Here is a 12957-nt window from a genome sequence, read left to right on the forward strand (position 1 = left end):
CTCAACTTTCAATCCAACTCATTACGCAACCTTTAGCAATATCTATAATTACTTCTTTATGCGCTGCAAGGAATTTGGGTTTATTTTAATTTTAATTTATTTTAATATGCATCTTCTATCTTATCATTAAAGATCTAAAAAACAGGTGTTCTCTTGGACGCAGCGTTCCCTTGGGCGCAGCGTTCTCTTGGACACAGCGTTCTCTTCTTATTTTTGCGACCCGCTCAAGTATAAATAGGAGCGTCCTCAGCTCGTCCGCCAACAGTTTTGTTTCGATGACGTGCGCGCGAAGTGGACGTGAACCGAGATTAGATTTACTGCTAAGCAACTGAGTGAGTGTGAGGCCAATGAATATGGGAACGTACACTTTCGTTATAGAGCTATGACGCTAGATCAGAGCGTGAAGTAGGTGTACGAATGCACACAGACCGAATGTTAACCCTGATGGATTAAGGTTTTTTATGCGTACGTGTAGCGCATAAGAAATATATTGAGCGACGCAGTTCAAAGCCTCAGTAAAGTACATATATACATAGGTGTTTATCCATCTAATGCACACGCATATAGGCCGGCAGAAATTTGTTCATAGCTTGAAAGTCTCTTTCCTCAAAAAACCAAAGAATTTTGAGCAATATCAGTTTCCACATTGTAAAACAACAACGAGGATCAGAGAACCATGCAGAGTTCAATGAACTTCCATACGCAGCCAAACCCTGACTTGATTTTGTGCCAGCTCTTCCCAATCCCCCCGTTAATTATCTCAAAAGTTGTCCAACGTCTTTTTTGTATATTTCGCCTCTCCCTTATGTTACATATCTTTAATAAAATAAAACCTTTGATACGTTTCGCAGTCGAACGCTGTTTGCAGTCTCCAGAAAAAAAAACAAAATAGTTTCATATCAAAGCCGAAACCGGTTCGTACCGTAAGTTCTTAACTATATCTATAATTAAAAAAAAAGAAAAGAGATTTTGGCAACATAATCTTTTTTTTAAGGCGATAAGCGAGCATATAAATAATTTACAAGAAGTGATTAATATTACGACAGTTTTATCTCAGGCACCGGTGCCGTTCTCTGGTAAGTTTAATCTGTGTACATTTTTCTCAGGTCTGCTAAAAGTAGATTTTTTTCTTGGTCGATTCAATCAAAAGTCTTTTAAGCCTGGGAGAATATTATTTATAACACAGGACAACAAATTAAGACTTTGCAACAGATTCTGGTCTATACGTACAAAAAATGTTAGTAGAGACTTATCTAAGCTGATCTGTATAGTAAGTATTTGTTATATCGCGGCTTGATAAAAACAACAACCACTCCACTTCGTTGTGACGCATTGCATTAATTAGCTTAGATGACATTTTTATACCATTCCAACACAGTAAAGGAGACATTTCCGACCCAACAACATGTATATATTCTTGATCAGCATCACTAGGGGAGTCGATCTCACCATGTGCGTTTGCTGGTCCGTCTGGCCGTCCGTTTCTACGAAAACTATTGTCTTAGTTTTAAAGCAACCCGAATTAAAAATTTCAGTATTAGGAATTCAATTTTGCGGGCTACTTTATCATATACCTCCTATTGGAAAAATCATAAAAAGGAAGCAAACTTCGGAAACTCGAAGTTTGTATATTTTTGCAGTTTTTGCAAAAAATTTATATTTCTGAAAACATATAAATTTCGATTTATATGCGTATATGCTTAAAAACATTGAAGGTATAATAATTTTCAGCTCAATTATTCGTTCGTTCCTATGGCAGCTATAAGATATCGTAATCCGGTGTGAATAAAATTAAAAGCGTAATTCTAAATTACACATTTACACAGCCAAAAAATTCCACGAACCAATTGTTCTTTTTCCATCCTATGTTTGACGCATTTTAAATTATGTAGCCCAAAGAAATCCAGCCAAATTATTTTTTGGTGGAAAACACGCTCAATATATAACCCATGGAAATATATATATATGTACGTATATATATAGCTCCCATGGGAACAACAAAAAAAATTGTTAATTAATTTGTAACTTCTCAAATTTTTAATTTTTTTATTAGCTCCCCTAAGAAATAAAAAAAATATATATATATCTAGATCTATGTATCTATATTCTTTTTTTCTCTTTATTCCTATTTATATATATATATCCTTACAAATGGTATTTTAAATTCAGTCAGAAGGACACATTCTCGACCCTAACATATAAAAAAAACTATAATTTGGTCCTATAATGTAAAAAGTATTTTCTAAAAATGATTTGCCTCATCCTAAAAATTAATTCACAATAAAAAATAGAATGTTTTCTATAAAATAGAAATGTTTTTTAAAATCAAACACAAACACCTCTTGACGAGGTAAAATTAACGTGATGATTGCACCTTTAACTCAAAAACTTCTGATTTCTCATTTTGTGACGACTATTTTTTATTTTATCAAACAAAACTTATTTATTTTTATTCAATTTGTTTCTTAAGCCTTGTTACTTTACCATTTCAAAGTATCGTGTCGATTACAAAACAAAAACAAAATTTCCCAAAAACTTAAAGGTAAAAAATAGGTCGGAACCAGGCTGTTCGGGCGACTATATCATACAGCTCCCATTGGAAAAAAGGAAAGAAAATTATAACTTGGCTGTTTTTCAATTTTTTAGTTAATTCTTTTTAAATTTGATTAAATTCGGACGAATATATCATATAGCTCCCAATCGGGGCTTAAAAAAAAAACCATCGAAAAATTTTTAATATTAAAGACCTTCAGCACCATGAGCCGAAATTGTTCCCAAATGACTTGTGTGTTACAAAACCGAAGAACAAAGTTTTGTCCTCTGATCACAAAATACTTATGTATATAATAACCTTGCTTACATTCATTTTTCTTAAAATTTGAACACAAAATCATAATGAAAAACATATTAAGGAAACAGCAATTAAAAATACCTCTTAAACGATATGCTTAATACAGTAAAATTGGTTTCAGGACGAAAAAACGTTCACGTTTCAAAAATTCTGTATTTGTCTTGTTTATTGTATATCTTTTTAACGGAGTTTTTATTGAGATAATTGTGGTGTTGTTAGACGCGTATTTAATGCAAGAACACAACCATGCCATAAAAGTAAGACTTTTTGCTCCACTCCAATGCCTTTCTAAAACTCTAAGTATGCACTATATATATCATTTTTTCAATATTTCGGCTATACATAGTAGTCTCTTTGCGCACGCTTACCAGTGCTCGTCGTCACTACATGTGCTTACGTCCATATATACAAATGTTTTCTAAAATATATAAATGTTTTCTAAAGTATGGAAATGTTTTCTAAAAATTATATTCTTCTATTTAGGCATCAGTACTAAAATTTCAAACCCAGACCCTAAAATATAATTACCCCAATAAAATAAGTATTTCCTAAGAATTGTAAAAATTTCCTAAATATTAGAAACGTTTGAATTGTGTTTTCTAATTCTTGTTATTGCTTGCTTGATCGCAACGAAAAATTCAAGATCGTGGCCTAGAGGTTAAAGCTCATTACCAGAAATGTAAGCACGCAAGTTTTATTTATAGATATATATATATATATATTTAAATTTGTTGTTTATTGTTTTTTGCGTAAATTTAAGTTTGAACAAAAAAAAATATAATTTTTCTTTAAATATAATATATGTTTTTGTCATATGATATATAAGAATAATAAAAGAAAACTTTGCAAGCCGAAGTTTATATAGTTGAATGTTTATATTTTAATGAGTCAAACTAATGTCCCGTCAGTTGACTGAGGACAACGCCAAGAATTAGTTTTACGTCTTTATTCGATTGATCTCAGCTTAAGACTAAATTCTTGTGACAAAAATTATACTTGTGCTGCCCTTTGTTCACATAAGTTTAGGAACGAGATCGCCCGGTTGGGATATAGATTGTATATAATAATTTGAGAGTAAGAGTGCCAATCAGGGAGCGGGACCTAGTCATTGCAAGAATTGTTTATGTTATTGAGGAGCAGCATCACCTGCTCCGAATGTGGGTTGTTTACATTGGTTCAGCGTGGGATCGCCTACACTGCAGATTCTTATTTCTTGGTACATAACTGAATATGTGAATATGTCACTATATACCCTTGCAGCTATTGCAAAAATTACATTTTCATGAAAACATTAAAAATTTAGATTTAAATGCGTATATGTTTGAAAATATTGAATCTATGATGATTTTCAGCTCAATTATTCGATCGTTTGTGTGAAATTGCAGCTGTATGAAATTGTTTATCGATTTGAAGAAAATTAAAAGCGTAAATCAAAACTATCAAACTATTACTATGTCCAAAAATATAAAAAAATATGTTAAAGTCGTCCGATTTCAATGAATTTTAAGCCGTAATTCTGAAATATTAAATCAATACTATATCTCAAAGAGTAAAAAACATAAATAAATAACAGCATAGTTAAAATATTTTTCATTTATTTTTCCGATTGTTCCTATGGGAGCCATATGCTTTAGTCAAGCGATCCGGTCAACTTTTAAGAAAGTTTCATGCAGATAACTTTAAAATCATGGCTAGATCGAATCTTTTAGTGATGTTGATCTAGAATATATATTTTATAGAGTTGGAGATTTCTTCTTTACTGCGTTGCAAACTTTTGACCCTCTGCAAGGGTATAAAAACCATCTAAGAAAATTGGTTTCGAATATTTTGACTGTCTGCACCATGAACTTAACTTAGCATTTTAGTACATGTCGTGACGTCGCGCACCTAGAGCGTGTGCATAAGAAACTTCTATTGAAAATCTGGTGTGTTGGTCCGATCGTAACGTAATACACAAATCGTTGGCTATTGCTAAAAGAAAAGGGATTGCATGCCTACACTTTAGGAAAATAAATTGGTTCAGGAGAAAGGGCTGTGAAAGTGACATTCCAAATTTTTTTTTTGCTTGAGTCCGATGCTCCCCTAATAAGTTTTATAAAAAATAATTTTTTTTATGTGAAAATGTTTGGGTGTCTGTCATTTAAGGACTTGTAATAAGGACTTGTTTTAGAATCCTGAAATAATTTTTCATGTTTTGGGCAGGTGGTGACAAAAAAAGTTTGTTCTACGACATTTTGTAAATTTGGCTTATTAACCCGTAACTTTTAAGCTAGAAGCTAGTAGCTACAGACAAGTGCAAGTCGTTAAAAAAGTATTGTCAAATGCTAATACAATAATACAATAAATACAATAATTTTAGAATTATTTTATTAAAACGACCCTAACGAATTTTGTTTTACTTTTTACGTACAAAGCCCTCAAAATTCCTCAACGGGGGCAGATAACTTGATATCCCTATAACACCTAAAGAAATAGCTCGATTAGAAAATGGCTAGATCGGCTAGGGTCGGAATAATTATATTTTGACAAAGAGATAAATATGACAAATCCAGCAACTTTGAAATTCTATTACTAACAAAAAATTTTTTCTAGACAATCGTCAAATTTAACAAGAAAGGAAGCAAACTTCGGCAAGACGAAGTTCATATATCCTTGCAGCTATTGCAAAACTAAATATTCTTGAAAACATTAAAATTATGATTTACTTGCGATATGTTTAAAAACATTGAAGCTATGATGATTTGCAGCTTAATTATTCGATAGTTCCTATGGCAGCTATATGATATCGTTTTCCGATATTATTAAAATCAAAGCTTAATTCTAAACTGTCAAATTATTAATAAGTCTAAAGGAATTAAAAAAAATTACAAAATAGAAAACTTTCGTTTAAAAAAAAATGTTTATATATTTTTAATGTTTCTTTTGGAGCTCTATGATATAGAGCTATATGTATAGTAGTCCGACTTGATGAAATTTAAACCGTAATTCTGAAATATTTATTCATTACTATATGTAGAAGAACTAAAAAAAAAATTAACAAGAAAGGAAGCAAACTTCGGCAAGCCCTTGCAGCTATTTCAAAAACTATTTCTTCGACATATAGTAATGGTTTAATATTTCAGAATTACGGTTTAAATTTCAACAAAATCGGACGACTATATCATATAGCTCCCATAGGAACAATCGGTAAAACAAATACAAAAAAAATTAATTTTAATTTTTTTTTTAGTTCTTCGACATATAGTATTGGGTAATTATTTCAGAATTTCTGTTTAAATTAAATTTCTGTTTGCAATAGCTGCAAGGGTATATGAACTTCGGCTTGCCGAAGTTTGCTTTCTTTCTTGTTTTTTTTTATTACGGGTAATTCTCCAGAAATGCCAACCGCTGACGAAAAATTCAAAGTCTATAAATATATGTTCTATTCATATAATTTAATTAGCATAAGCAATTTTTGCATTTACTCATTTTTAAATATTTCGATGCAAAGTTGAACAAGTGCGAATGACCTGCTTTAAATATTTCTGTTGCAGTTTTTTTTTATTCATTTCCTTATAGAGAGTTGCTATGCATTCATATTGTCGCTCTAAAATACAATAATACAATAAATACAATAATTTTAGAATTATTTTATTAAAACGACCCTAACGAATTTTGTTTTACTTTTTACGTACAAAGCCCTCAAAATTCCTCAACGGGGGCAGATAACTTGATATCCCTATAACACCTAAAGAAATAGCTCGATTAGAAAATGGCTAGATCGGCTAGGGTCGGAATAATTATATTTTGACAAAGAGATAAATATGACAAATCCAGCAACTTTGAAATTCTATTACTAACAAAAAATTTTTTCTAGACAATCGTCAAATTTAACAAGAAAGGAAGCAAACTTCGGCAAGACGAAGTTCATATATCCTTGCAGCTATTGCAAAACTAAATATTCTTGAAAACATTAAAATTATGATTTACTTGCGATATGTTTAAAAACATTGAAGCTATGATGATTTGCAGCTTAATTATTCGATAGTTCCTATGGCAGCTATATGATATCGTTTTCCGATATTATTAAAATCAAAGCTTAATTCTAAACTGTCAAATTATTAATAAGTCTAAAGGAATTAAAAAAAATTACAAAATAGAAAACTTTCGTTTAAAAAAAAATGTTTATATATTTTTAATGTTTCTATTGGAGCTCTATGATATAGTCGTCCGATTTTGATGAAATTTAAACCGTAATGATATAGTTCCCATAGGAACAATCGGTAAAACAAATACAAAAAAAATTAATTTTAATTTTTTTTTTAGTTCTTCGACATATAGTATTGGGTAATTATTTCAGAATTTCTGTTTAAATTAAATTTCTGTTTGCAATAGCTGCAAGGGTATATGAACTTCGGCTTGCCGAAGTTTGCTTTCTTTCTTGTTTTTTTTTATTACGGGTAATTCTCCAGAAATGCCAACCGCTGACGAAAAATTCAAAGTCTATAAATATATGTTCTATTCATATAATTTAATTAGCATAAGCAATTTTTGCATTTACTCATTTTTAAATATTTCGATGCAAAGTTGAACAAGTGCGAATGACCTGCTTTAAATATTTCTGTTGCAGTTTTTTTTTATTCATTTCCTTATAGAGAGTTGCTATGCATTCATATTGTCGCTCTAAAATCTTGGTTTATATTCTAAGAATTTAAAAAAAATGTAAAAGAATCGATCCGTTGTGGTCAGTGGATAAAAGGCTTTACACCAATGAGCATATAATTTGGACAACAAACCAATTAACAAAAAATTTGGTTAGTATAAGCAGTGCATAGACTATTAAGCTCTTTTAAAGTCGCGTGCGACAAAGAAGTCAAAGATGTAGGAATCGCTTTTTAAAATTTTTTTTTGCTTTTATATATATACTTAATGTAGCACAATGAGGGCAAAACAACATAAATGGAGTTGCAGTTTAGTTTACGCCATCTACACATATTTAAAGTGTAGAGTATTTAAAAAGGAAAATATATGCAAAGCATATATATTTTTTCTTGCTTTACTTTAACGAAACTGCTTGAAATACATTTTATTCACGTCTAATTACTTAAATAGTACGGAAAAAGTGTGATAGAAGAATTTTTTTCCCGTAGAGCTAGGAAGCTGAAATAAGGCAGATTATCTTCTTAAAAGATTGATAAACCAACTAATATTAACCAAAGTCGAAAAATATTTCTAATTTTTGGTTATTTTATTTCTAGAAAAAAAATAAGAAACGGATTCAATTCATTTTAACACACATTTATATATAAGACACAAAATACCATAATTCTGAAATAATTAAACATTGCTATATGTCGAAGAACTAAACAAAAAATTAAAAAACAGCAAAGTTATAATTTTTTTTCATTTATTTTTCCGATTGTTCCTATGGGAGCTATATGCTATAGTCGTCCGATTTTGATGAAATTTAAACCGTAAATCGGAAATATTTTACCATTACTATATGTCGAAGAACTAAACAAAAAATTAAAAAACAGCAAAGTTATAATTTTTTTTCATTTATTTTTCCGATTGTTCCTATGGGAGCTATATGCTATAGTCGTCCGATCCGGCTCGTTCCGACTTATATACTACCTGCAATAGAACTGAGAGACTAGTTTGCATATAAACGGACGGACAGACGGACAGACGGACATGGCTAGATCGACTCTACTAGTGATGCTGATCAAGAATATATATACTTTATAGGGTCGGAAACGTCTCCTTCACTGCGTTGCAAACTTCTGACTGAAATTATAATACCCTCTGCAAGGGTATAAAAAATGTAAACCATTAAAAAATATTCAGTGGTTTAAGATATATAAACTCTTAAAAATGCCATCTTTTGGTGCACACGCTGCTAATTTTAGTAAAATAATCGGGCCCACAATAATTGCTATTTTTGTTTGTTTCTCCTTTGCATCTGCATCATCGAAAGTTTAAAAAACAATTATTTATTTTTTAAATATTTAAAATGCTTGATAATGACATTAACTGGATCTTCAGTGTATGCAATATTATATCTTTTGCGTATGTAATTTATGAGTATGTGAAGATGCAGCATACTTTTGGGCTTCAGTGGGCTGCAAAAAACATTCAAAACGGTCTCTCCTTCAAATTCGGTTCATACTTAAAACCGCGATTCTCGAAAAGTAAAGCAAAACCACAAGAAATCGGCGGGCGATTTTTGTAGTAAATCAATTAAATATCTTTTTTTAAAGGAATCACTTCATTTCCAGAGGGTACCCGAAAGTAGTAATGACTTCACAAGAGATTCGATCAGCTAAGTATTCATCTCTTTTCACTAGATTTTTTATTAAACTTTAAATGAAATTGAATTTTTAAAAATATGCAAAAAAAATCTATTTAGTGAAATTCTTTGAAATGTTGTCATAAATTAGCTATATGTGTATTAAAAAGGGCCCCATAATTTTTTTATTTTTCTTTTATTATTTTTTTCACTGTGTTCAGTGATTAAAATTCAATTTTAAAAAAACTACTTAAAAATTTAAGTCAAATAAAAAACTTTATTAAATACGATAACGTTTTGCTGAATTCAGTGCTTTAACTGGTTTTCAAAAAAAGTCACTTTTGTCTGTGCAGCTTGCGAATGGCTTAGATTTTTGTTAATATCCTGAAAACCAACAATTGCCCAAACTCAGTCCTAGCACCGATAATAGTGCTTATCAGGAGCTATAAATATAGCCTTTTGTGAAAACAAAAAAAATTTTTGAGCTTGTTTTTTTCAGTTTGAATGTCGCATTTGAGAGTAGAGAGAATTACCCATATTTTTTTTGACATTGGCGCTATGTGAACTAACAAAAAAATTTTAAGACAGCAGTTATATTTTGATTTAACTTTTTTCCCAATTGCTATTCTGGGAGAACATGATATAGTTGTCCGATCCGGATCGTTTCAAACTAAATACTACCTGCAATTGGAAGACAACTTTTGGGAAAGTTTCATGCAAATACTTTAAAACTGAGAAACTAGTTTAAGAAACGGAATGACGGACGGACGGAAAGACAGACGGTCATGGCTTGATCGACTCTGCATGTGATTTATAGGAACGGAAATAACCAGGCTTAAGTCGGAAACTATTATTATTTATTCATCTTTGCATTTACATTATATTAAGTTTAAAACCCAATAATTTATTTATTAAATATTTTGAAATTTTAAAACGCCCTCTGATGACGTCACTAGGGCCCTGCAAAGTATGCATTATTCTATGTTGTGCGTATGTATTTAAGTTCTCGTATAAGAAGATATGAGGGATGCAGCATACTTTCGGGCTGCATGCGTCTATGTAATTTTGTATGAAACGGAATAAATTTTGGTACTACTCTGTAGTAGAGGCCTGCATGAATGCATTTAAACTGTAGTATCAGAGTGTGCCTTGAATTTCAGAATAAATGAATTTAAATGCCCAGTTATATGAATATGAGCTAAAGTTAATAGCATGAATGTAGCAATTACGACGTTCTAAAAAACCTGTGATTTGAATTGGTAGAATGTTTAATGTTTACAGGGTTTCACTCAAACACATAAATAAATTGAAAGCCTTTGTAACTCTTAGTTCTGGTGCTTTTTAAAGAACTTATTTGGCAGGCACTTCTTTCTGTTTAACTATAATTACAAATAGGCTGGTACACAATGAAGACCAATTTAAGCTCAAAACAAGAAGGAAAGCAAACTTCGGCAAGCCGAAGTTCATATACCCTTGCAGCTATTGCAAGAATTAAATATTTTTTAAAACATTAAAATTATGATTTACTTGCGTATATGTCTAAAAACATTAAAGTTATGATGATTCTCAGCTCAATTATTAGATAGTTATTTTATATATTTTTATTATTTCTATGGGAGCTATATGATATAGTCGTCCGATTTTGATGAAATTTAAACCGTAATTCTGAAATATTAAACCATTACTATATGTCGAAGAACTAAAAAAAAATTAAAAAACAGCAAAGTTATAATTTATTTTTATTTATTCTTTCGATTGTCTCTTATGGGAGCTATGTGCTATAGTCGTCCGATCCGGTTCGTTCCGACTTATATACTACCTGAAATGGAAAGACAACTAGTTTGCGTAGAAACGGACGGACAGACGGACGGACATGGCTAGATCGACTCGCCTAGTGATGCTGATCAAGAATATATATACTTTATAGGGTCGGAGGTGTCTCCTTCACTGCGTTGCAAACTTCTGACTGAAATTATAATACCCTCTGCAAAATTATAAACATTTACAGAGATAAATAAATCTTAGTTTTATATATTAAGATGGCCGTCCAAAAACATTATTTGGTTTATGTGATCTGCGTTTGTAGCAATTGAGCATCGTTTTTCTTTTATTAAGTTTCTGGCATCCAAAAGAGCTCTTTCCGAGGCAGCGCTGCTCGCCGGTATACTAAAGATTTTCTGTATGCTTGGACGGTGCTATCTATTCTGCTTATACTGGTCTTTTGAAAAAAAAAACTGACAATTCAATGAAATTCAAACAGTTTCTGATCTGCGGACTAGAATTTTTGTTCCCACGTTCATTAATTCATTCAGATTCTTAGTGGATTTTACAACAAGAAATTAGTTAAGTGAATTCTTTTTTAGAGGTATATGAATTTATAATTTCAGGGCATGCTACGACACATAAAAATGGAATACACTCATGCAGGGCTCTACCCTGTACGACTGACCTTAAAATTAAGTTCACATTATTGTATTTTAATTTTTTAATCCTCATACTATTTTTAGCTATACAAATAATTTTTTGTTCTGAAATCATAGTCTTGTGTTGTGGCAGTGTTTTCAGATGAAAAACCAGCTTTCACCCTAAATAATCTCGCAGAACCCTAATTTCCGAAAAAATTTCATTTCTTGCTTGAGATATATGGTTTAAACAGAGACGGAAAGATATAAAACATTTAGGTTACTTCTGTATTTTTTAATTTTTTTAATGATTCACACAGTGTTGAACAGTGTTAAAAAACCACTAAACTTTCACCCTAAAAAATATTTTCTCTAACCATCAAAAGACCTCTAAATCTAGGGGGAAACCTTTACTCTGGCAACACTGTCATCTGGGGCGAATCTGTGAATGTGCTAACGAGTTATTAGCTACAAGGTTATTAGCTTCGGCAAGCCGAAGTTCAAACACCCTTGCAGCTACTGCAAAAATTAAGTATTCTTAAGAACATTAATATTATGATTAACTTGCGTATGTGTTCAAATTATTCGAAATTTCCTATGGCAGCTATATGACATCGTTTTTCGATATTAATAAAATTAAAAACTGTCAAATTATTAAAAGGACAAAATGAAATGAAATGAAAAATGAAATTTACAAAATAAAAGTTACATTTTTTTTTTAATTTTTTTATTGTTCTTATGGGAGCTTTATGTTATAGTCGTCCGATTTATATGAACTTAAACCGTTATTCTAAAATATTGAACCATTACTATATGTCGAAAAATTAAAAGAAAAAATAAAAAAAAAAAAAAATATTTTTTCGGTTGTTCCTATGGGAGCTATATGTTATAGCTGCCCGATTCGGCCCGATCCGACTTATGTACTACCTGCAATAGAAAGACAACTTTCGTGAAGGTTTCATGCAGATAGCTTTAAAACTGAGAGACTAGTTTGCGTAGAAACGGACAGCCGGACATGGCTAAATCGACTCTCCTAGTGATGCTGATCAAGAAAATATATACTTTATAGGGTCGGAAATGTTTCCTTCACAGCGTTGCAAACTTCTGACTGAAATTATAGTAAGGTTGGACTGAAAAAAATAATGAAGTGACATGTGGTCTGTTTGTGATTATTTGATGCCCTTGAAGAGTATATTATAATTTCAGTCAGAAAAAATTTCAATGGAATCACAAAAAAGAATATTTTCCTATTAATTTGTGATTGTCAACTGCTTGAAATATTCGTTGTTTTCTTTTAGTTGTTTTAAGTCTAGCATGTAAAAACTGGTAAAAATCATGAAAATTCATCTTTGAATAAAGAAATAAAAATAGTTTCAACTTAAAATTTGGCTTAAGTTGTAGATTTTTCAATTCTTGTTCAATGGAATGTAATTTTT

At 31.0% G+C, this 12957-nt stretch overlaps 1 protein-coding gene across 3 annotated transcripts in view; it reads left to right on the forward strand.

The window, feature by feature from the left end:
• Nucleotides 1-261: 261 nt before the first annotated feature.
• The window catches only part of LOC128253220 (probable chitinase 10), a 128841-nt gene continuing 116145 nt past the window's right edge, over nt 262-12957 (forward strand). The window contains exons 1-2 of one of the 3 annotated variants that reach the window (XM_052981454.1): nt 315-332; nt 11507-11557. The gene's annotated coding sequence lies outside the window, so the exon portion shown is untranslated. Of the gene's footprint in view, nt 333-904; nt 924-11506; nt 11558-12957 lie in introns of those variants that run through there. The other 2 variants (XM_052981451.1, XM_052981452.1) reach the window with 2 other exon arrangements.

Source organism: Drosophila gunungcola (assembly GCF_025200985.1).
Source record: "Drosophila gunungcola strain Sukarami chromosome 2L unlocalized genomic scaffold, Dgunungcola_SK_2 000007F, whole genome shotgun sequence".
Classification (NCBI taxonomy): Eukaryota; Metazoa; Arthropoda; class Insecta; order Diptera; family Drosophilidae; genus Drosophila; species Drosophila gunungcola.